The following is a 24,877-nucleotide window of genomic DNA, read 5'->3' as shown; positions in this document are numbered from 1 at the left end:
GGCCAGTTTCGAATTGCAGTCTCACGTAGGTGTTTTTTGAGAGTGTTTTTGAAGGTGGGTAGTGATTCACATTCCTTTACAGCTTTAGGTAGGGCGTTCCACATTGATGTGGCATAATTGCGAAACGTGTTTAGTCCCTTGTTTGAGCCGAATCTGGGTTTTACATGATTTGTGGAGCTCCCTCTGGTGTTGTGATCGTGGTATTCACTGACCTTTGGGAAGTATTTTGACATGTACATGGGTACCTTGGTCGCGTAGTGTATCTTGTAGACCAGGCCCATTGCAAGTTGCTGTACTCTGTTGTCTACTCTAAGCCATCCTAGGTTGTCAAAGTGGGCAGGGGTGAGGTGGGTTCTAGGAGTCAGGTCAAGTAGTAGTCTGACTAGCTTGTTTTGAGATGTTTGTAATTTGTTTTTTAGTGCCTTTGAGGTGCTTTGGTACCATGAGGTGCAAGCATAGTCGTAGTACCCTTGAATGAGTGCTCCTGCTAGAGTCTTCAGGGTATTCTTGTTTACCAGAGAGGAGATCCGGTACAAGAATCGCGTTCGTTGGTTGACTTTTTTTATTACATTGGATGCCATTTTGTCACAGGAAAGATTAGCCTCTAGGATGGAACCCAGGTAGGTAATTTCATCTTTCCTTGTGATAATATTGTCACCCACTGTAACCGAGAAGCCGTCGGTCTTGCTGAGTTTGTTATTTGAACCGAAGAGAATGGACTCTGTTTTGCCCATGTGTAATGATAGTTTAATAGGTAGATGAAAGGTCAAACCCATGGACAGGTACATTTATTTAGCCCACAAGGCAGTGGAAGTTGGATGTGTAATAAAGCCTATTCCTATTTTCCGCTGTGGTTGCACTCCTGCCTCACTGAGCAGATAAAGCTGGGAACGAGGTTACTCACTGAGTATTGTACTCTGTTCACGGGATCTTCGCCTGCCCTCGTCTAGCAGTGGGGAGCTGACACATCTAGTTGTGACCACAAGGGGGAGTATTGAGCCTAACCAGCTGTTGCCTGGTGGTGATGGGGAAGTTGAGGAACGTACAGTAGTACTGGATGAAGTCAGGCATGCGTTCTTCATGGGACGGGGTTGCACTCCACCCCAGATAAGTACTCGCTATTTGCATATCAATAGCGCCGGTCGTCAGGTGTGTTAAATACGTTCTCAGATACATTCACACCTAACTGACACATGCCTTCTCTATTTGAATGACCACATCAAACAAGAGGTGGACGCAGGCAAATACTGCAGCATGGTCATGCTGGACCTACAAAAGGCCTTTGACACGGTCAATCACTCCATTCTGATTGACAAGCTAAAAGCAATTGGTTTTGATAGTGTCGTATATTTCTAAATGAAAACATGAACATAAGCAACTATAAATGTACCAAATGATAAAACAGAGAAGTTGATTTGAAAGACAGGGTGATTTGAACACCATGTGAAGTTATTTCTGAAGACCCTAGGCTAAAGAGGTTGAGAGACAATGGCCCCTCACCCGGCCAGCTGGCAGGAAGCAAGGTTGTTTAAAGTAAGTGGTATGAGACAAGTAAGGACTTTCAAGTTACAACACGGCAGCTGCTGACTAACCCAGAGGTCAGAAAGGTGACACAGGCTATTTGGAAAATCGCCCCTTACACAGTAGAATGCCACTCTAATAGGTAGACTAGACGGTTTTTAGACCTTAAGGAGATAAAGAAAACTATTGGCTTTGTCAGAGAGATTAGTTAGATGGCTTTAGAAAACATTGCAACACATATGTAAAGAAAGGACCATTATGATAAAAGTGAGCTGTCATACCAAATCACCTTAGATAAATAGGTTTGGCAGGCATGAAAAGTTGACCATAAGTGAGCCAAATACAAAGACATTGTTTGTAAATTAATGTTAATACTGAACAAAATAATAAGTGATCAAAATAGAGCTAAAACCTAGATTACAGCGTACTTAGAATAGGAAAAACAAACAGTAAGCAATCAAATAAAGTAAAAAGTGGATCCAACTGAAAACAAGACAGTGAGTCACTGGCTAGAAAATAAAGAATTATCTTAGTATTCTAAAATACAATTACAGAATGGTAAAGAGTTTGTAGATGGAAATAGCTCATGTTTTATTATGAATGCATCAAGAGCCAGTCTGTCTCCCCATAGATTGTGAAAACCGTTGTCACCAGAACCAACTGGTTGTGTCAGCAGAAGAAATTGTGTAACATGTGGACACAGGACACCAACAGACAGGTTTCTGTTGGAATGTGGACCAAAATAAGAAAAGCGTATGGACGTGAACAGCTAGGCAGGGTCTCCCCCCTCCCTCTCGCTCTCTCTGTCTCCCCCTCCCCCTCTCTATCTCTCTCCCCCTGATAAAAAGGGCGAATGGCGACGGACAGAAACAGACACACACCCGGTGACACTCAGAGGAGACGGAGAAGGATCCCTGCAGAGCCAAGCCGTGACACAGAGGGACTGAGACCCGATGACAGACAAAATCGCTTCGCATCAGGAGAAGCGCTGACACACCAGAAAGGACCTGAAGACCCAGAGACATGGGGACAGGATGACAGAGATCGAATCGCAACTGGAGCGCTGAAAACCTCCACCGACAGAGGGAGACTCGCGACTCGACTCGCCACTCAGGCTACTGAAGAGCCGATGACTCAGAGAGCCATTGAGACCAGATGACCGAGCCGAGGTTCATAGCGGACTCCGCCGATACGAAATCAAGCACTCCCGGCCTGATCGACGAGGAGACCAGGTTGTCTTGACAACCAGACCAGCGAACCACAAGAGAGGACTCGGTGTTGGCCATGGACAACCTAAGACAGCGAACAGCACCGAGAGACGACAACAGCCAAATGAAAGAGACGATGTACTGTTTTAATTCCTAAAGCTGTTTTATTAATAAACACCGCCGCCCGTTGATTTTGACCATATCGTCAGTCTCCTCTTACTTGAAACCGAACATCTGAAAATACCTAAAACCATGCAGAGGGAAGGGTGAAATAGAACACTATACGATCAATGAACTTAGACAGAGATACATGAATGAAGAAAAGACACTTCAAATGGTGCCATGACCCGTCCTGCATTGGACCAGAACCGGTTGAACCACAGAGAGGTTCTCTCCCCATCATCGAAGCCCTCTGCGACTGAATGATCGTCCACTTCAGCCACGGCCAGCGGGACTAGGTAAGTAGTGATGATGGTGTTTAAGATTAGTAATGGTCGAAGCAGGCTCGCATTTTGGGGTTGCTATTGCATTAGGTAGAAATGAGTTGTAAATGGACCAGGATAATGTTGGTGTTGGAGGGGTACCGGGGTCCAGGTTTCACAACCTGGCTCTGGTCTCAGCCACACACCGGCGCTGCACTTAGAGATGTTCAGTTAGGATGCCTATAATTGGTACAAGGCCAAGTGAGGAGAGGAAATAGATGTCTGTATTTAGTTATATCAGTTTAGGGGATAGGCTTGGGATTAGGTAAATTATTTGAGGGTACCGGCGTAGGAGCAGTAGAACGGAGATTAGTCACAGATAGCGGGAAGTGGGACTGTGCGTGACGTAGTGGTTCATAAGAAGGGTAAAGAGGAGTAGTCAGATCTTAAAGAGTAGTAAAGAGATAAACCGTGGTGTAGCACAGGGCAGCCTGGTTCCACGAAGAGAAAAGAGAACAGAAAACGGAGTGTAGAGTAGTATAGGATAACCGTGGTGAAGTTCAGGGATAGCCTGGTTCCGCGAAGAGAAATAGAGAACAGGGTGGTAATTGGTTGCTTTTTTTCCGCGCCATCATTCGCGGACTTCACTCTTAGAATCGGCACGTATAACAGACGAGTTTAGAAAGACGTTTTCATACAGATCTGTTGTAGTGTGACCCGACGGAATCTGCTTAAAAAATTCGCCTTTGGTACGGATTTTTGAGAAGGTATTTGGTCGATTTGGGGGTGAGACAGGTAAAAGCTCCCCAAACGGCGCTGAATATGAAGATTGAGAGGCTGAGAAGAGGAATGATGGGGGGGGGGGAAAGTAACCTTTGGAGATAATGCACTTGTGGGAGAAATGCGTGGGGTAACTGCACAGGGGATTAGAACAATAGGAAGAATATTGTGTGAAATGAAGCAAGGAAATGCGTTTGGAAGGAATGTGTGCATAAATGAGTGGTGTGCTTATGAATGAGACATTAATTTGTTAAGTATATGTGTTTGAATGGATGGATGTTAGGAGCTCTGAGTAAATGTCAAGGTATTTTTTGTATTATTATGAACCAGCTGGTGGCCAAGGCTGCAACGGAGAAACCACACCCCTGTCCTGCCAGCATTAGCTGGCGCGACGGGACTAGCGTGTGGACGCTGTGTTGCGTTTTCGAGTGAATTGAATGAATGACATGTGAGATGGAACCTAGGAGATGTGTAATGTGCGTTGAAATTTTTCAAATCGGGGCTGTAGAAGTTTAAAAGTAATGTAGTAAAGATCAAAGAAAACGGGGATTTTAGAGCTGGTGACGTCATAGGGAGCGTCGGAGCTTGGGGTGCGTTAGATTTGGAATAACGGGGCTAGATCGGGAGCGTTAGATTTAATATACGGAGCCGGCCGGGGCCAAGCGGGCGAGCATGCTAGGATGAGGATAATAATATAGGTTCTGTAAACGGGGGCTTAATAGGATTAAAGTTATGTTACGGGGTGTAGCTGGGGTTGTGTAAACGTCGCGATGTGTTGTGCCGCTCGAGTCAACAGGACTGGGCCGTTTAGGAGAAGTGATGTTGGATGCTAAGCTAAGCTGGTGCTAGCGGCACTGAGCTAACGAAGCTAAGATGCTAAGCTACCTGTGCTAACAATATGGCATGATTGAACTCTCGGGGAATCTCGCGTGTTGCTACTCTTTGCTAGTGCGGGATCTTAGAGAGGCGATGGACAGGTACTTCCGGTGTAGAGGGTTCTGGGAATTGTAGTTTTGTGGTTGAGGTGGAACGTCGAGTTGACGTCTTGGGGTTAGGGAGGGGATTAGGCACCCCGAACCTCTAGCCCAAAACAGGCGGCAGTGGGCTCGCAAGAGTCTGGGCGCACGTTAAACACAAACCTATAGTGCTGGGGAGAAACTGAAGGCCCTCGTGCGTAACGAGGTATGAAATAACATACCACTGTGGTACCGTCTAGTCGGCCCAGGAAACGTCGCACGTAAGTTGGTGTGGGCACTGGGTGGTACGTGGACGACAGTCCACACCTAGGAGCAGGGCGGTGCACCGGAAGGGGCACAGCTCCTGCCGTGAACAGGCAAGGCTGGCGAAAACGGTCAATATTTCCATGCCCGGAGCAAGCGGGGTGGGGACAAGACCGTCGGTTTCTAAACTGAGTGGCTGATAGGTACTACGGACAGTCAGCCGCTTGGGGTCCTGACTTGATGACGGACTATGAGGTCGCTATCGACTGGGTCGCCAGCCGGTTGGGAGAGCGTTATGGCAGAGACCATAAATGCACCTGGCTCAATGTACAGTCAGGCCACAGTAACCTTACTAGCCGATACAGGGTTAGTAGGCGAGTTGTGCTTCTGTGATCAGTGTTTTTGAAAAGAAAATGCTGGGAAGCAGAGGGATGAGGGGTGTCAATTCAGAGGAATCTGGATTGTCTCTCCTAAGATTGGAAAGGGACCCAGCCTTAAACTGCACCTGAAGGTAAAATAAGGGGACTTCTTCCGTTCATGTGAGGAGACCTTACCGCCGGAAGTGGAGACCTGCATCTCTGTTGGGGGAGAGGGGCCGGCGTCGGACAAGGCAGTCCTAAGAAAGGAGCTGGTTGTACCGTCGTAGCGGACTGCCTAAACCTTACGGGGAGAGGTGCATCTAAGTAGGGGAAGGAATGCATCCGAACGGGAGGAGGGTACTCTTAACTGGAAGGAGGTTAAAAGGGTCAAAGCGGGTTTACGTGATGACGCACTTGCGGGGGAGGCGTGGGCGCCTCCTACAGGAAGTGGTGAGTGCTGTAGTGCGTTGGTGGTGATGATCGTACGTTCCAGTGGAGGGCGCTGTTGCCTCTTTTATAGTTTCACCTTTACAGGTGAATCGAGGTGCTGTAGGCAGTAGAGAAGGGTTTGTAATTATTATAGGTTTTGAGTAGCGACCATTTGTGGGGATTTATAAATTCTTTATGTTCGGTTTTTTCTGTTGTTGATGATGGGTGTGTTTACTGGTTTGATTATAGGTCTGTATTGGTTATGGGCCAGGTGTAATGGCGCTGGTGGGATTTGGCGTGAACAACCCCCCCCCCCCCCCCCCTTTTTCCTCTGTCTCTTCCTCCCTCGTTCACGCTCTCTCCCTCCCTCCTTCCCTCCCTCCCTCCCTCCCTCCTTCCCTCCCTCCCTCCCTCCCTCCCTCCCTCCCTCCCTCTCCCCCCCCCCCCCCCGCCCCCCTCCGCTCCATCCCTGTCTCCCGGCTTAACTTTGTGAGGGGACAGGTGCACAAAGGGAGTTTTGTTTAGGATAGATTGCCTGGTTGATTGATTGATTGAAAATTTTTATTAACAGATTGTAGAATGGGTACAGTACAGTACGGCTCAATACACACAATTGTTAAGGGTATGCAGACCGGGGAAAGACTTTCGTCTTGTTTACATCAGGGTCCCCCATTTTCAAATTCATCATGGGCGTGGAGTATTGGTTATATTAATATAGTGTTACTTGCTAAAATAGGATTACATAAGGATAGATAGAATATTCATGATAATTTTTTTGGTCTGATTAAAGTTAAGGTTGATTTAGACGGATTTGGTAGTAGTTAATGTTGCATTGTGTGCCCCCCCCCCTTTCCTCCCCTTAGTCCCTGTATCCCTGTATCCCTCCTTCCTTTTTCTTTTCCCTTCGCCCCCCCTCTGTCTATCCTTGTGCTTCGCCATCCCTAGGTTTGTGGCATGTTGTGGGGCATTTGGTTGTAGGTTTATTTGTACTGCGTTGTTATTGTGTATATGAAGTGGGTACCGGATGGGCGTTGGCCTGTCTGGGTGCAGGTGGTGGTAGGATAATTTGTAATATTCTTGGTGTGGTGGAAGCTTGGGGTGTTTCCGTTCAGGTTCGAAACTGAAGGGAGGACGCTTTGGGCTGTGAGTTGACGGTTCTTTGTAAATTCAGAGAACTGGGTGAATATTGCGGTGGCATAGTGCGGGTGTCCATGAAATTATTAACATGGCCAGCTGTACTATGTGTCGGTCAGGGTTTTAGTGATCTAAGTTGCTAAAAGTTTATTGTTTTCCCTGATTAGGTGGTTGGTAGCAGTAGCAACACTGATTAATTTTTATTAAGTGTTGTGGGGGGTAATGGTTGTGTGTAAGGATGAATGAAATGGATGTAGTATGAGAAGTGAAGCGAAAGCGAATAATACATTTAGTCGATACGCTAATCAGAATAATACATTTAGTCGATACGCTAATCGGGCATTTAAAAGTAAGAAATAAGGTTAGGATGAACAGATTCATCAAGCAAAGAGAGATTAGAATCAGATGAAGGACCAGGTTTACAAAGGATTATTAGACAATGGATAGGAAGGGGATTAATGATTATATTTCCCAGGAAATCAGGAGGAGAGAGCACACAGGGGATTGGAAAACTCCAGTGTTCCTGTTGAAGGAACGGACAAAAAACAAGATAAGCTGTATCGTTATTTTTTCAAGCAAATCACACTGTCTCTTTAAATATATTAGTATAGTGTTGCCCGACATTTCCAATGCATAACGAAGAGTGGAAATAATAAGGGAAATGCCACTGTGTTAAGTCTGGATGTTTCTGCTTTCTTTCAATACAGATGCTCGGCCGGACAGGTGCTCTAACGACTTCCATAACCATCTAGGGAAAACGGCCATGCGCCTTGGTATAAGTATGAATGATAAGCCAATTATCAATCCTTGTCTGCACAGTAAAATTTTGACAGTGTGAGTGTTTTAACTCAAGTAAGTAGAAGTAGTGGAAGACAGAGAAATTTGTTTTTTCAAACGGTGATTACAAGAGAGTGTTGAAAGTGGAATGAATGACAGTAGCATAGGAAGTTCACCTTAGAGGGACATTTGATAGGAACAACTGAAGCGTTAGATGCAATAACAATAGAATAACAACAACGACAATATGGAAGAGGGCCTTAGTGATCGGGCCATTGGGGGGAGTAGGCCGAGAGCCTCTGCAGACATTTCCCAGATAGACTATACCAGTGATGATCTGATTGATTTGAATATGGACTTCTCTCATGTGACCAGTACGACAGAAGGACTTGGAATGATGACTTTGATTCCAACACAGGGGAGTGAACCAGTGACAACGGTGTTACTCCAACCAGAACCGATTCAAGCTGGAGTGTCCATTGCAGGCGACTGCGGGTTAACCAAGGGGCAGAAAAAGAGACTGAGGTTACAGCCGTCCCACGAAGTCCACTCTGGCCGGATGGCTGGAACTGAGACCGACAGCAGGTATGGAATACACAAACAGTTTCTACAGCCCACCCGTTTCCCACATCCATCCTGCCCTCAGCACCAAAGCCAAGATGAGAGGCGGAGCCCAACGATGGGACGGCAAGCCGCCCGTGCTGAGATGGGGGAAGAGGCAGCATACTATAGACAACAGAGAGCGTTTGTGACGGCGTTCGAACAACACGAGGCAGTTCATCGAGATCTGATGAAGACACAGCTGGAGATCGGTCAAGCCGCACACGAGACTCAGAGACTGGGACGAGAACTGGCGAGAAAGACTGTGCTACTAGAAGCGACAGCTGTTGAGATCATGCTTCGGGCGTCTGACCTAGGCCGCTGTGATCAAAGAATGCCCTGTGCGCTGTTGCCCGGACAGGGAACTGGGCCGCAACAGGGTGAACAGAACCGCAGGAGGGGTGAGTTTCCAGGCCCCTCCCAACAAGAGAAGGCCCGAGGAGAGGCAGCAGAAAAGGACAGGTATGCCCCTCTCTCCTCCAGGCAACAGGACATGCGACCAGAGGACAGGAGAGGGGTGGACCTGGAGAGGACGGTGGGAGGCCAGCCGAGAGACTGTGGGAGTCGTGGTAAACTGGGTGAACTGGAACCCCTGGGATGGCCGGCGTCGGCTGTGTGCTGGGGTTGTGGGGAGGTTGGCCATTTCGCTCGGTCATGTGGCAAGTCTGGAGGCCTCAGCGAACGTCCAGAAAGAAGCAAGAGTCCAAACAGGGTTGCTGGGAATGTGGAGAGTTGGGACATTGTCAGAGGGGGTGTCTGCATAGGTCATAGGTTAATTAAGAACGAGGCAGGAATGCACAAGCGGAGCTAATAGTGCTCGGGAAAATAGAGTTATTAATAAGTTAAAATGGGAAGAAGGACTGATTGGAACAAAAAATAGAAAAAAAAAATATATATATAGAAGCGTTGGTACATTAGATTATGAGTGGAAGCGACTAAGATGGATGTGCAACTAACAGGGAGAGATGAAATGACTGATAGATGCATGAGCCAATCGTACTAACAGTAGATTAATAGACAAATCATGGGTTTTCCTTTTTGCTACAGTGTGTCTGATCAACTCTTGCTGTGGCAGTGAGGAAAACATAAGGGAGAATGGTATGGTGGACGATTTTTGGTATCTCCCACCTGTGCAGCCTGGCCCGGCTGCACAGATTGGAGAGAGAGAGAAAAATGGTCACCGCAATGGCTCTTGGGGTCATGTGAACTCTGAACCAGACGGTGTCAGAGAAGGGTTTTTAGACAGGAACAATGGAACATATAATATTAGACAGAGTTAGAAACAAAGGACTATTTATAGTAGTGATTACAATACTTGATCAAAGGGTGGTCAAGGTTGAATTAAGGAATTAAAAAAAAAAAAAAAAAAAAAAAAAAAAAAAAAAGAACAACAACAATAATATTATTTCATTACTTATTTTATTCTTTTTGGATTTCTAATTTTGCTGTCTTAGTTTTGCGGGGGTATTTATGCCTCTGGATGATAGTTTAATTCTGTTGGATGGGTGTGTAGCATGTAGGCACTCACAGTTTTTTTTGTTTATTTTTAATTTTCTTTGTTTTTGGTTGACTATATTTTTTTTAGGAACTGGCTGGCTGGGGGGGTTCTCTCGCCGGTCAGGGATAGCAGGTGGTGGTGACACAGCGAGACTGGTAGGAGGTCTGATATAATGAGCTGGGAACTGAGAAATGGACGGGAGCTGGTTCATAGTTTGTTTTCCGCTCATTGAGGCTCCAGATGTAGAATCTGGAGGGTTGTGTCACTTTTTGGGTTATGGTAAGTGTTGGGGGAACATATTTCTCTGTCTATAAGAAAGCTCTGTAGGTTGTTGGTCGCAATTTGGCCAGTTAGTGTTCATGAAGGGTGCAGACATGTGAATTTGATGATTGACTTATGGAAGACTCTGCACCGGCTTGTTGAAAGCTGGCGGAGTGTGTGTGATGTGTGTTTAAAGGGACTGTGGTTTGTTGACCATGCACATAGGTTCTGTTGGTGATTGGCCTCGTCTAGAGCTGACTGTCCGGACCGAGGAGCTGTCGGGAAACGAGGTATTTGGAAGTGAAATAATGGTTATTCCACTGTCAAGGGTGGAGGTAGTTGTGTTGATCTTGAGATATTGAATCTAGTAAAACAGTACAGCACAAAAAGAAATGAGACAAAGATGATTTGATTGAATGCTAACGTAAGAAGCTGTGAAATACATAGATAATGAATTGGAGAAAAATGTATTGTCAAAATGCAGAACAGTAAAGATGTATCTGTGAAAATAACTGTTTCCAATCTATTGTGTGTTTTGTAAATATTAATCCAAAATATAAAAAGGACAGAGGGAAAATCGATTCCTTCTGTGGAAAATCGGAGCAGTACCAGAGACCTGCATACAACGAAGAAAGAGGCGGTGGTTAGCACAAGATACAACAAGAAGAAAACGGTCAAAAACGAGTTAGCAGTAAAGGCCTTAGGAAGTTTAAACAGGGATAACTGACAGGGATGAAAGCAAAGAATAATTGAGGCCTCAGTGGTCTTTTTAAGGAGTAAAAATGATTTATGTTGCTTGTTTGAATTTCCCTCAAAATGTTTAGAGAGTTAATCTTTTAGTGGTGTGATGTATTAATCTTTTCTTGCAGAGTCCATTACACAAAATAGACATTTAAGCTAAGTACATGGATAAATATAGTCTTAAACGAAAAGAAGCTGAGAATGGTACGATCATCTCTTTGCATAGAGAGACGGACCTAGACTGGATGTCATAATAATAACTGATAAATGTGTATAACTGTGAAAGGAGGAAAAGGTAGGTGAAATGATGATTTTGTAACTGTACAGATGGAAAGGGGTTTTGTAGTTTGATTTGGGTTAGGGAGGGGATTAGGCACCCCGAACCTCTAGCCCAAAACAGGCGGCAGTGGGCTCGCAAGAGTCTGGGCGCACGTTAAACACAAACCTATAGTGCTGGGGAGAAACTGAAGGCCCTCGTGCGTAACGAGGTATGAAATAACATACCACTGTGGTACCGTCTAGTCGGCCCAGGAAACGTCGCACGTAAGTTGGTGTGGGCACTGGGTGGTACGTGGACGACAGTCCACACCTAGGAGCAGGGCGGTGCACCGGAAGGGGCACAGCTCCTGCCGTGAACAGGCAAGGCTGGCGAAAACGGTCAATATTTCCATGCCCGGAGCAAGCGGGGTGGGGACAAGACCGTCGGTTTCTAAACTGAGTGGCTGATAGGTACTACGGACAGTCAGCCGCTTGGGGTCCTGACTTGATGACGGACTATGAGGTCGCTATCGACTGGGTCGCCAGCCGGTTGGGAGAGCGTTATGGCAGAGACCATAAATGCACCTGGCTCAATGTACAGTCAGGCCACAGTAACCTTACTAGCCGATACAGGGTTAGTAGGCGAGTTGTGCTTCTGTGATCAGTGTTTTTGAAAAGAAAATGCTGGGAAGCAGAGGGATGAGGGGTGTCAATTCAGAGGAATCTGGATTGTCTCTCCTAAGATTGGAAAGGGACCCAGCCTTAAACTGCACCTGAAGGTAAAATAAGGGGACTTCTTCCGTTCATGTGAGGAGACCTTACCGCCGGAAGTGGAGACCTGCATCTCTGTTGGGGGAGAGGGGCCGGCGTCGGACAAGGCAGTCCTAAGAAAGGAGCTGGTTGTACCGTCGTAGCGGACTGCCTAAACCTTACGGGGAGAGGTGCATCTAAGTAGGGGAAGGAATGCATCCGAACGGGAGGAGGGTACTCTTAACTGGAAGGAGGTTAAAAGGGTCAAAGCGCAATTTTGGATTTTTTTGAAATTTTGTAAAATATTAGCAAAAATTATGGATATGATTTTTAACATGTTTTAATTTAGAATATTGATGTTGTATAGGAGGTTATTAAACCCCCTAAGGGTGGATTGTCGTATATTTCTAAATGAAAACATGAACATAAGCAACTATAAATGTACCAAATGATAAAACAGAGAAGTTGATTTGAAAGACAGGGTGATTTGAACACCATGTGAAGTTATTTCTGAAGACCCTAGGCTAAAGAGGTTGAGAGACAATGGCCCCTCACCCGGCCAGCTGGCAGGAAGCAAGGTTGTTTAAAGTAAGTGGTATGAGACAAGTAAGGACTTTCAAGTTACAACACGGCAGCTGCTGACTAACCCAGAGGTCAGAAAGGTGACACAGGCTATTTGGAAAATCGCCCCTTACACAGTAGAATGCCACTCTAATAGGTAGACTAGACGGTTTTTAGACCTTAAGGAGATAAAGAAAACTATTGGCTTTGTCAGAGAGATTAGTTAGATGGCTTTAGAAAACATTGCAACACATATGTAAAGAAAGGACCATTATGATAAAAGTGAGCTGTCATACCAAATCACCTTAGATAAATAGGTTTGGCAGGCATGAAAAGTTGACCATAAGTGAGCCAAATACAAAGACATTGTTTGTAAATTAATGTTAATACTGAACAAAATAATAAGTGATCAAAATAGAGCTAAAACCTAGATTACAGCGTACTTAGAATAGGAAAAACAAACAGTAAGCAATCAAATAAAGTAAAAAGTGGATCCAACTGAAAACAAGACAGTGAGTCACTGGCTAGAAAATAAAGAATTATCTTAGTATTCTAAAATACAATTACAGAATGGTAAAGAGTTTGTAGATGGAAATAGCTCATGTTTTATTATGAATGCATCAAGAGCCAGTCTGTCTCCCCATAGACTGTGAAAACCGTTGTCACCAGAACCAACTGGTTGTGTCAGCAGAAGAAATTGTGTAACATGTGGACACAGGACACCAACAGACAGGTTTCTGTTGGAATGTGGACCAAAATAAGAAAAGCGTATGGACGTGAACAGCTAGGCAGGGTCTCCCCCCTCCCTCTCGCTCTCTCTGTCTCCCCCTCCCCCTCTCTATCTCTCTCCCCCTGATAAAAAGGGCGAATGGCGACGGACAGAAACAGACACACACCCGGTGACACTCAGAGGAGACGGAGAAGGATCCCTGCAGAGCCAAGCCGTGACACAGAGGGACTGAGACCCGATGACAGACAAAATCGCTTCGCATCAGGAGAAGCGCTGACACACCAGAAAGGACCTGAAGACCCAGAGACATGGGGACAGGATGACAGAGATCGAATCGCAACTGGAGCGCTGAAAACCTCCACCGACAGAGGGAGACTCGCGACTCGACTCGCCACTCAGGCTACTGAAGAGCCGATGACTCAGAGAGCCATTGAGACCAGATGACCGAGCCGAGGTTCATAGCGGACTCCGCCGATACGAAATCAAGCACTCCCGGCCTGATCGACGAGGAGACCAGGTTGTCTTGACAACCAGACCAGCGAACCACAAGAGAGGACTCGGTGTTGGCCATGGACAACCTAAGACAGCGAACAGCACCGAGAGACGACAACAGCCAAATGAAAGAGACGATGTACTGTTTTAATTCCTAAAGCTGTTTTATTAATAAACACCGCCGCCCGTTGATTTTGACCATATCGTCAGTCTCCTCTTACTTGAAACCGAACATCTGAAAATACCTAAAACCATGCAGAGGGAAGGGTGAAATAGAACACTATACGATCAATGAACTTAGACAGAGATACATGAATGAAGAAAAGACACTTCAATAGTCTATCAGTGAGCTGGATGCAATCCTACCTTGAGGGGAGGGAACAGATGGTGGAGGTAAACGGTACCCTATCCCCCCCCCCCCTCACAGTGAGCTGTGGTGTTCCACAAGGAAGCATACTAGGACCGCTACTGTTCCTAATTTATGCAAATGACATGTCGTCAGCTTGTGACTGCAACTTGTTCCTGTTTGCTGACGACTCAGCCCTGCTGGTCTCTGACAAGAACAAGTTACAGGTTGAAAAAACCCTCAGCTCGGAACTAGGCAGAATCTGCATATGGCTCGCTGATAACAAACTATCATTACACATGGGCAAAACAGAGTCCATTCTCTTCGGTTCAAATAACAAACTCAGCAAGACCGACGGCTTCTCAGTTACAGTGGGTGACAATATTGTCACAAGGAAAGATGAAATTACCTACCTGGGTTCCATCCTAGAGGCTAATCTCTCCTGTGACAAAATGGCATCCAATGTAATAAAAAAAGTCAACCAACGAACTCGATTCTTGTACCGGATCTCCTCTCTGGTAAACAAGAATACCCTGAAGACTCTGGCAGGAGCACTCATTCAGGGGTACTACGACTATGCTTGCACCTCATGGTACCAAAGCACCTCAAAGGCGCTAAAAACAAAATTACAAACATCTCAAAACAAACTGGTCAGACTACTGCTTGACCTTACTCCTAGAACCCACCTCACCCCTGCCCACTTTGACAACCTAGGATGGCTTAGAGTAGACGACAGAGTACAGCAACTTGCAATGGGCCTGGTCTACAAGATACACTACACGACCAAGGTACCCATGTACATGTCAAAATACTTCCCAAAGGTCAGTGAATACCACGATCACAACACCAGAGGGAGCTCCACAAATCATGTTAAACCCAGATTCGGCTCAAATAAGGGACTAAACACGTTTCGCAATTATGCCACATCAATGTGGAACGCCCTACCCAAAGCTGTAAAGGAATGTGGATCACTACCCACTTTCAAAACCTCTCTCAAGGGACACCTACGGGAGACTGCAATTCAACACTGGCCCCTGTAAATATCCTAACCCAACCCCCTCCAATGTACAGTCATTTACCTAGTATGGTTGTCAATAGTCCAATGTACAATTTTGTTTGTTTGTACAGTGTCTCCCCCCCCCCCTCAATGTACAGTTTTGCTTGTTTATACAGTGTGCCCCCCCCCCCCCCAACCACCTCCAATGTAGATTACCCAGTATGGTTGTCAATACCCCAGTGTACCCAACCCCCCCCACCCAACCTCCTCCAATGTACAGTTTCTACGTCAAATGTATATACTCCCTTTTCCTGACTCCTTCTGTATCACAAACAGTACTGTATTTGCAAATCTGGTATGTCATAAATGTATAGATGTAGCAGTACTGACTATCTGTATGTCATGTATGTCATATATGTCCTGATGAATTGAAAATGGGGGACCCTGATGTAAACAAGACGAAAGTCTTTCTCTGGTCTGCATCCCCTTAACAATTGTGTGTATTGAGCTGTACTGTATTGTACCCATTCTGCAATCTGTTAATAAAGTTTTCAATCAATCAATCAATCAACTTGTTGTGAATGACATGTGTTACATTCCATTCGTAGAGGCAATTAGGCACTGTCTTTAGTCTGTGCTCAAGCGAGGGGACATTAAATGCGCATTCGCGGGAGCGCGCGCACGCGCCGGGATGATTTCAATAACGCACCACTGGATGAAGTACGTGTTCATCTCCAACCAGATGGTGGAAGAAGTACACGGTTCCTTTACTTGAGTAAAAGTAGAAATACCCTGATAAATGAGTACTCTTGTAAAAGTAAAAGTCCTTCCAAATTATTTTAGTTAATGATATTCTAAATGGAGACCGTAGGATAACAAATTGTGTTCCAAAGTGTTTGGACAGGTTTTTCAATACAGAGCTACAATCAACTGCTCGCATCCCTGCCAGGGAAATGGGAAAAAAGCATCAAGGTATTTAATAAACGAATGGTTTGCAGACCCTATATTAAAAATGATAAATGGTCCAAAAAGACAAAAATAAATAAGGAGATCTACCGTTTTTATCTAAAGACCAAAGGGTATATGTCATCTGCCGTATAAGATGCAACAAAAATGGAAAGAACTTGTTGATGTACCACTTCCTTGGCATTTGGTGTCTATAGTATGAAATAACTATAGACACCTATATGCGAGCCTTCCAGCTGAAAATACTGTACAGAACGTTGGCAACAAGGAGGATGTTAATATATAAAAAAAGAAAAAAAATAGTTCATGTAGGCCGGGAGCCAGGTCCACACCTCAGGATGTTTTTTGCTACCTTTTCTTCATTATTATTTCCAGTTATCCCATACCTTGGGCCATCACAAGTTGATAATGACCACCCCCAAATCAACCCCGTTTGGCCTCGGGCCAAAAAAAAATCTTTTTGGGAAAAGCTTCTGGCGAAATTATGTAATTGCAAATATGAGGGTACCAGTGGAGGTTTCTCTATGACAACACGTGAAACACAAATTCACTCATAATTCATCATTATTATTAATTAACATATATATTTTTTTTATTTATTTATATATATATAATTTTTTTTTTTATTATTATTATTTTATATTTTTTTATTAGAAAAGTTTTCCTCTGTAAAAAAAATGCCAGTGAATTTTTTTTTCTTCAAAAATGGCCAAAATGGACAGCTATGAGCAGGCCTGCACTGCAGTAATGACTGCAGTAATATTCGTGCAGAATACTTCACAGGTTGACCCAATGTTAAATAAATAATAAATAGCAGCCAATTAGTCACAGGGCCAACACTGATATTGCAACTTAAGTAATCGCTTTTGGGTAGAAGCTGTCAACCTATCCAGTATTCATGTTTAAACCCTTGACATATGGCCTAGCAGTGTTGACATCTTTGAAAATGATTTTTTTGGTCATTTAATCATTCTATCATTGTAAGTGGTAAAATCGGAATTTTTTTCACAATGCTGCCAGATTAGTGACAATTTGCTCTGTAATTTCTAACAACTTTGTAATATTATCCTTTAATATATCTCATGTGAAAGTATGATCTTAACTATTGATAAAAAAAAAAATCAACCAATGGTAAAACAATATCATAGCCTACCACATGGGGTGCTGTGGGTTGATACAGCAAAAAACAGCAGCAATGTCAGTGAAGCAGAAGAGTTATACACTTGCAGCAGTGGCGAATCCTTGTGGAAGCCAACGGAAGCCATGCCTCCCTATAAATTTCATATCAAATTATGAAATATGAAAAAAAAAAAAAAATATATAATTTTTTTTTAATATAGTTTACATTCATTTTCATCTGTGCATTTGTGTTTTTTTTTTTTTTTCTTTATTTTTTTTTAATGTCTCCCTCTTCTCCTTCTCACTCCCTCTAACACACTGTCAGACTGTGCTCACTACTGCAGCTAGTATAGGAGAGAAGCAGTGGGGTAGGTCTCTTTCTCCAGGCTTCCAGCATTATAGAGTGAGTCCAAACTCCAAATCCGATCCTAGCCAATCAGATTCGAGCTGACTGCCACTGTGCCACACCCTAAAAGTTTAAAACGGAGCTGGGAGGAAGACGTTCAGCATAATGTTCCACCTGGAGGCGGGGCAGGTCAGAAGTTCACGTTTCCACCTGACTACCTAACGTGACATGCCATTAGTAGAATAAAACTGTCTGGCGTCACTCAGTCTAGTAGTCTACTACAGTGCCATTGTAAGAAAAAACACCATAATGGCAGATCTAGATAATAATATAGTAGATTATTTAGTCACTCATGATTTCACAAAGTTGCCTTTCGAAAAACAGCTAGACATAAAGCGTAAAGGAAGGCCTACACCACAGATGTGTATTGTTCAGCCAAGGGTTGGGAAGGGACAACGCAAATTTAATGCACAGAACTACACCAGAACCGAGTGGCTAACAGGTTCTGCTACCACGGGACATCTATTCTGCTGGAGCTGCCTGCTATTTGAAATTGACAGAGGACTGAACAATCCCTGGTCCACCACAGGATATGCAGACCTCACCAATCTGTCCAGGTCCATTGACCGGCACGGAAAATCGAAATCACACATCACTGCGAGCCTGAAGCTACAACTTTTTGGTAAAGTCAGGATCGACGAGGCTCTCTCCCAGGCGGCAGTGGTTAGTGTTGCAAAATTCAACACCCAAGTGACAAAAAACAGAGACATTTTGAGGAAGCTCATAACGGCTGTTACGTATTTGGGGAGGCAGGAACAGGCGTTCAGAGGACACGACGAGTCGGCAACAAGCCTCAACAGAGGCAATTTTGTCGAACTAATAAATGCATTTGCGGAGTTTGACACTGCCATGGCAGAACATCTCGGGTCCTCAACGGTGTTCACGGGGATGTCATCCACCATCCAAAATGAAATAATTAAAAGCATCGCAGACGTCATACAAAGAGAGATAGATGGCGAAATCAATTCGGCACCATTTATATCTGTTCAAGTGGATGACACCACAGACATTTCATGTAAATGCCAGCTGTCGGTCATAGTACGGTATGTAAATGTTAAGGGTGTTATCTGTGAGAGGTTCTTGGGGTTTATCGACGTGAGCGCCGAGAGAAATGCAGCGGCACTCACTGCTGTTGTCATGGAAACCATAGGCAGATACAACCCAGCAGCCAAACTGATCTGTCAGACATATGATGGGGCAAGCTGTATGAGTGGGCAGCGAGGTGGTGTCCAGGCTCTTGTGAAAATCCAGTGTCCATATGCCCTCTTCATTCATTGTTATGCCCATAAATTAAATTTGGTTTTAGCTCAGGGGGTGAGCAATATCCAAGAAGTGAAAGTGTTTTTTGCAGCTGTTGACAGCTTTCATAACTTTTTTACCCGGTCATGCAAAAAAACAGCTATGCTGACCGAGGTTGACAACAGCATTCGGGTACCAGGTGGTTGTGCCACACGGTGGAATTTCAAAAGCAGAGCAGTGCATGCTATACATGAAGGCCAAAGATCACTGGATATTGTTTTTGATAGGATCATTGCTGAGCCTGGTTGGGACAACGAGTCAATCTCCCAGAGCGGTGCTCTTAAACAAAAACTGAACGAGTTCATGTTTATTTTTTTACTTGGGGTTTTCCAGGCCATTTTTGGCATAACAGAACCACTGTTTCAGGCTCTACAGAGCAAGTCTCTGGATGTGAGGAATGCCTGTGTACGAGTGCAGAGTACACAAGATGCTTTGAAGGCTATACGAAGTACCACAAAGTTCCAAGCGATATATGACGACACTGTCCAGACAGTAGGACATGAAGACCAAAGACGGAAAAGATGTCGCCGTGGATGGGATGACTATGAGTCAGGACTCAACCCTCACGCTGACAACAACCCAGGCCCCCAGGACCATTACAGGCGACTGTACTATGAAGTGATCGATGGAATCACACTTCACATGGGAGAGAGATTTGCAGATATGAAGAACCTGCTCTTTTTCCGTCTCGTGGACCACAACCTATTCCCCATGTTCTTCCAGGAGTTTCCTGCCGGGGATTTCACACAGCTGCTCCAGGCCTACCCAAAGATCTTTGACGACCAGAGGATAAAAAATGAGTTACAGGTTGTCTATGCTGATGCCTCCTTCCACAAACCACCAGGTGAGCTGCTGCAATCACTTGTTAAAGATGAACTGTTCAACTCCTTACCCGAGATATGCAAACTCCTGAAACTGATGCTCACCATTCCCGTGACAAGTACATCAGCTGAAAGGTCCTTCTCCTGTCTGAAACGTGTCAAAACCTACCTACGCAACAGCTGTGGACAAGACAGACTCACACATTTGGCCAAAATGTCGATGGAAGCGTCTGTGCTGCATGAACTAAAGACCCGTGAAGTGTTCTATGAGAGAGTTATTGACTGTTTTGCCAACATGAAGGAGAGAAGGATACCATTCCTCTACAAATAGGATGGGTGAGTGATTACCTTTTAAATTAAAAACACACACACACCTGTAACAGACATATAAAATCAGTTTTTTACATTAGGATCTATAACATCCCAACAGGCCACCTTGTTTATGGTTTGATTCAGCTTTAAAAATAGACAATAATAAAAAGAGTAAGATAGAATAGACAGAGTAAAATAGTGCAGTGCAATAAGTAGTAGAATAGAATAGACACGAAATTAGCACATAAAGTGCAGACATATAAAATCAGTTTTTTACATTAGGATCTATAACATCCCAACAGGCCACCGTGTTTATGGTTTGATTCAACTTTAAAAATAGACAATAATAAAAAGAGTAAGATAGAATAGACAGAGTAAAATAGTGCAGTGCAATAAGTAGTAGAATAGAATAGACACGAAATGAGCACATAAAGTGCAGACATATAAAAACATTTTTTTTACAGTGAAAGACGGCGGAAGCCACCATGCAAGGTGCCACCCTGCTCATCGACTGATCGACAGCAATTAGGGGTTACGTGTCTTGCTCAAGGACACTTATTAGACACGTTGCCCGGGAGCAGGAATCAAATTGAGAACCTCTGGATTACCAGATGACTGATCTACCTGCTGAGCTACTGTATATATGTATATTTATGTAAATTGACTGTAAAATGACTGTACATTGGAGGTGAACTGTTATCCATATCCCTTCACTGTGGATTACAAGTGTGCCTTATCATCAACTGGTGGATGGCAGTCTACTAGTTGTGCCTAGTCCGTCTCAAAATCCATTAGGAGAAACCACACAGGACAGGGATTTGTTGGGATTCAGTGATTGAATGACTGACGAAATGAATGGATAATTTTGTCTGGGTAGAGATTTTCTTGTGGAAACCATAATGACAAATGTTATGGCATATACACTACTGTAGGTCCCTTAATTCATCCTGCCTTATCAAACATAATTGATGATGTAGCAGGACATGACAAATAAAATTTTGTTGGTACATTTCCAGTAGGCTATATCTGTTTCTTTGCCTGCTCGAGGACAAGAGCATAGCAATATTGTCACCATATGTATTAGTATGCAAAACCATACATGCCTTTGATTAAAATCTTTTAATTACCAAAATAAAAAGTTCCAACATTCCCAAATACAAAGACCAGACCTTGCACTGCCTTTCAAGGGAAAGTGCAACCTGCTCAGCTACTGTGGTTATGATTGTATGGGACATCTTTTCTGTAATAGCAGCAATGTTGACTTGTTGTGAGTACAGTACAGTAGTGCTTGATGTTTTTAATGAGCAGGAAATGGGAGGAGGAATTGGAGGAAACTGGATTATGTATGTCAGGATCAAGGAAGGAAGGGGAACAACATGTCAAACCTAGTGCCAGAGGCATATTGTCATGCTCCGTTTCTCCAAGATGGACAAACGCTTCAAGCAAACCAATGCAGTTAGAACACATTTCAAACCATTTAAAAACAGTAAAACACAATTCTTTAGTAATCAACTAACTCAATCCAAGGAGGGACATTTCAAGAAGACAGGGTTGTAGGGAGCAAGTGAGTTATCCTTTGTGCTCTTAATTGTTCTGATTGTCTCATGTGATGTTTCTGTATTTATGAACGCACTATGACACTTGTGAATGTAACATCTCGACGACACTGTAGACTGTACATGAGTTTAACTACTCAGTGTATTTATTTATCGAGTATAAATACAGATTGAATGAAAGTCTATACTGTTCAGTTAAACTGGTGGCCTAAGTCTATACTGTTCATTTTAATGCTTGTCCAACCTCCTCTTGCCAAGTTATTGAATGTAATGTTCCAGAGTACTATTGACCTATATATATTATGCTAGTGAGTTTGAGAAAATTTGATTTTGCTGCTGTTTTTGTTCTGATGTTACCAGAAGCTGTTGTAACAATGTTCAAAAGTCATTTGTTTTTATTGTGATTTCATTGTGACTGCCGTCGTGCTGCCTGTCACTGAAATAAATATGTTTGGAAAGTCAGAAATGGTCATTTTCATCTAAAGGAGAGTACAGATTAAGGGAATGATGCGATCTGAAAAGTCAGTGTAGTAGTAAGGTTACACATCGTCTCCATCTGGTGGTAAGCCTACGGTACTTCATAGTGCTAGTACATTTATGTGGAACCGCGTCTATTAGTTCACTTCTGCCATAGCAAGCTACCTTCGTAATAAAAATAATGTAATATATTTGACAGCACAGAGTGACAGACAGCAATGCAAATGTGACCTTGCATAGTGGCATGGCTAAATTTAGTAACTGGTGAATCAAGTGTGACTGAAATAAACACCGGTCGTCGCTGGGCGGTGCTAGCTGGCTAACTAGCTAACGTTAGTTTGTGTCATAACGTTAGCGTCAAAACGAATGGTTTGGCGTCAAGTTATTTATATTTGACATTAGCTATAGAATATTCTGATTCTAGCTCACTAGATCACTCATTCACGTTAAACTGTCCCCCGTTTGCGTATAGCTTGCTTGCTAGCTTAGGTAACATAATGTGATCTGGTGTCTGGTGGATGTAAACAAAACGACACTTCGCTGGACTACTTCCGGTTCCGGGTTAACAAAACAGGTTGTCAAAATAAATCGAGACCATGGAATAGTAGTTAGCTGTATGTTTACACTTGAAATGTGTATTTTTATTTAGTGTGCATTTTAATTTTGTCACAATATTATTTGGCTTAAATATATATATATATTAAAAAAAAAAAAACACTCAAGCTTGACTAACAATGCCACTGACCCTTAGCTGCCACCCCCTGATGACATGCTGTTCACTATCTAAGTCGCTTTGGATAAAAGCCTCAGCTAAATGACTAAATTGTCAAATGTGAGAATTCAAAACTTCATAGTCATTGTTTACTTAGCCTGATGAGTCACTGAGAAATTAATCAAGTTTCTGCTTTTTTATTTTCATAAACAAGCCCTTACAAGGTCAAACATGTGCATTCAGTTGAAAAGATTCAGAAAAGATTGTTCCAGGTAAAAAGTCGAGACCGAAAATACATGAAGCAAAAGTAGAAACTAAAATCGGGTAATTTTTTAGGAAAATGTTCAAACGGTTCAACCGTGAATTCTAGTCACAAGGGTCGTCTTCGAGTGAGAAATTACATTGAGTCAACATAACAGCCACAGTTTAAAAAAAGGTTATTGAACGGCATGTTTTCAGAACTGAAATGTCAAGATATTTTATTGGAAATATCTAATCTAAAGTATCAAACATTTTCCAAAAGGTACAGCTTTTCCTTTTTTTCCCCAGTTTTTTTTAACAAACTGTTAAACAATTAAATAAAAAAAGCTAACAAATGGACAGATAAACCTATTTACCAATGATTCCAGGATTCTTACTAGATTCTTGGTCCATAGTTATTTAGGTCACATCTACTGTATCTCCACCTTCATGTAATGGAGATACATGAGCTGTATATACATTTATCAAATGACTTCATGAACCTTTACTCTGAAACTAGAGATATGGGGCATTAACCCTGAAGACTCTGGCAGGAGCACTCATTCAAGGGTACTATGACTATGCGTGCACCTCATGGTACCAAAGCACCTCAAAGGCGCTTAAAACAAAATTACAAACATCTCAAAACAAACTGGTCAGACTACTACTTGACCTGAACCCCAGAACCCACCTCACCCCTGCCCACTTTGACAACCTAGGATGGCTTAGAGTAGACGACAGAGTACAGCAACTTGCAATGGGCCTGGTCTTCAAGATACACTATACGACCGGGGTGCCCATGTACATGTCAAAATACTTCCCAAAGGTCAGTGAATACCACAACCACTACACCAGAGGAAGCTCAACAAATCATGTTAAACCCAGATTCGGCTCAAACAAGGGACTAAACACGTTTCGCAATTATGCCACAACAATGTGGAACGCCCTACCCAAAGCTGTAAAGGAATGTGAATCCCTGCCCACATTCAAAACCGCTCTTAAAGAGCACCTACGGGAGGCTGCAATTCGAAACTGGCCACCGTAAATGCCCAAAACCCCCACCACCTCCTAATAGACAGTCTCCTCCCCACCGCATGTATATATTCCCTCCCCGCCGTATGTATATTTCCCTCCCACCCACCCACCCCCTCCTAATGTACAGTCCCCTCCCCATCATATGTATATACTCTGTCAGGATCTACATTTACATTTACATTTAGTCATTTAGCTGACGCTTTTATCCAAAGCGACTTACAAGTTCTGTGCGACAAGACAGCAAGAAGGGTATAACTCTATCAGCTGAGTAACAATGTTCATCAAAGTGTTGCATGTTACAGTGTAGGTTAGTTTATTAGGACAAGTGCATGACATTAAGGTTAGTCGGGGTTAGATTTTTTTTTTTTTTTTTTTTTTATCATTTCAGATAATGGTTGAAGAAGTGAGTCTTTAGGCGACGGCGAAAGATTGGACGGGATTCGGCTGTCCTAACTGGGATGGGTAGTTCATTCCACCATTGTGGGGCAAGGACTGAGAATAGGCGGCTTCTCTTTGATGACCCTCCGGGAGCTTGGATAGGAGTAGATCTGAGGCGGCCAGAAGATGCAGAGCGTAGGGGTCTTGAAGGTGTGTAGTTAGAGACCATTGACCGGAGGTAGGCGGGAGCGGTTCCCTTTGCCGCACGGTATGCTAGGTCGAGGGCCTTGAAGCGGATACGTGCAGCAATGGGGAGCCAGTGCAGGTCCCTAAGAAGTGGTGTGACATGGGCCGACTTCGGTAGGTTTGAGATCAGGCGGGCCGCTGCATTTTGAATGAGTTGAAGAGGCTTGGTGGCAGTGGCCGGGAGGCCAGCTAGCAGTGCGTTGCAGTAGTCGAGGCGGGAGATGAC

Source organism: Notolepis coatsorum (genome assembly GCF_963971535.1).
Source record: "Notolepis coatsorum genome assembly, chromosome: 15".
NCBI lineage: Eukaryota > Metazoa > Chordata > Actinopteri > Aulopiformes > Paralepididae > Notolepis > Notolepis coatsorum.
This window is presented reverse-complemented; position numbering follows the sequence as displayed.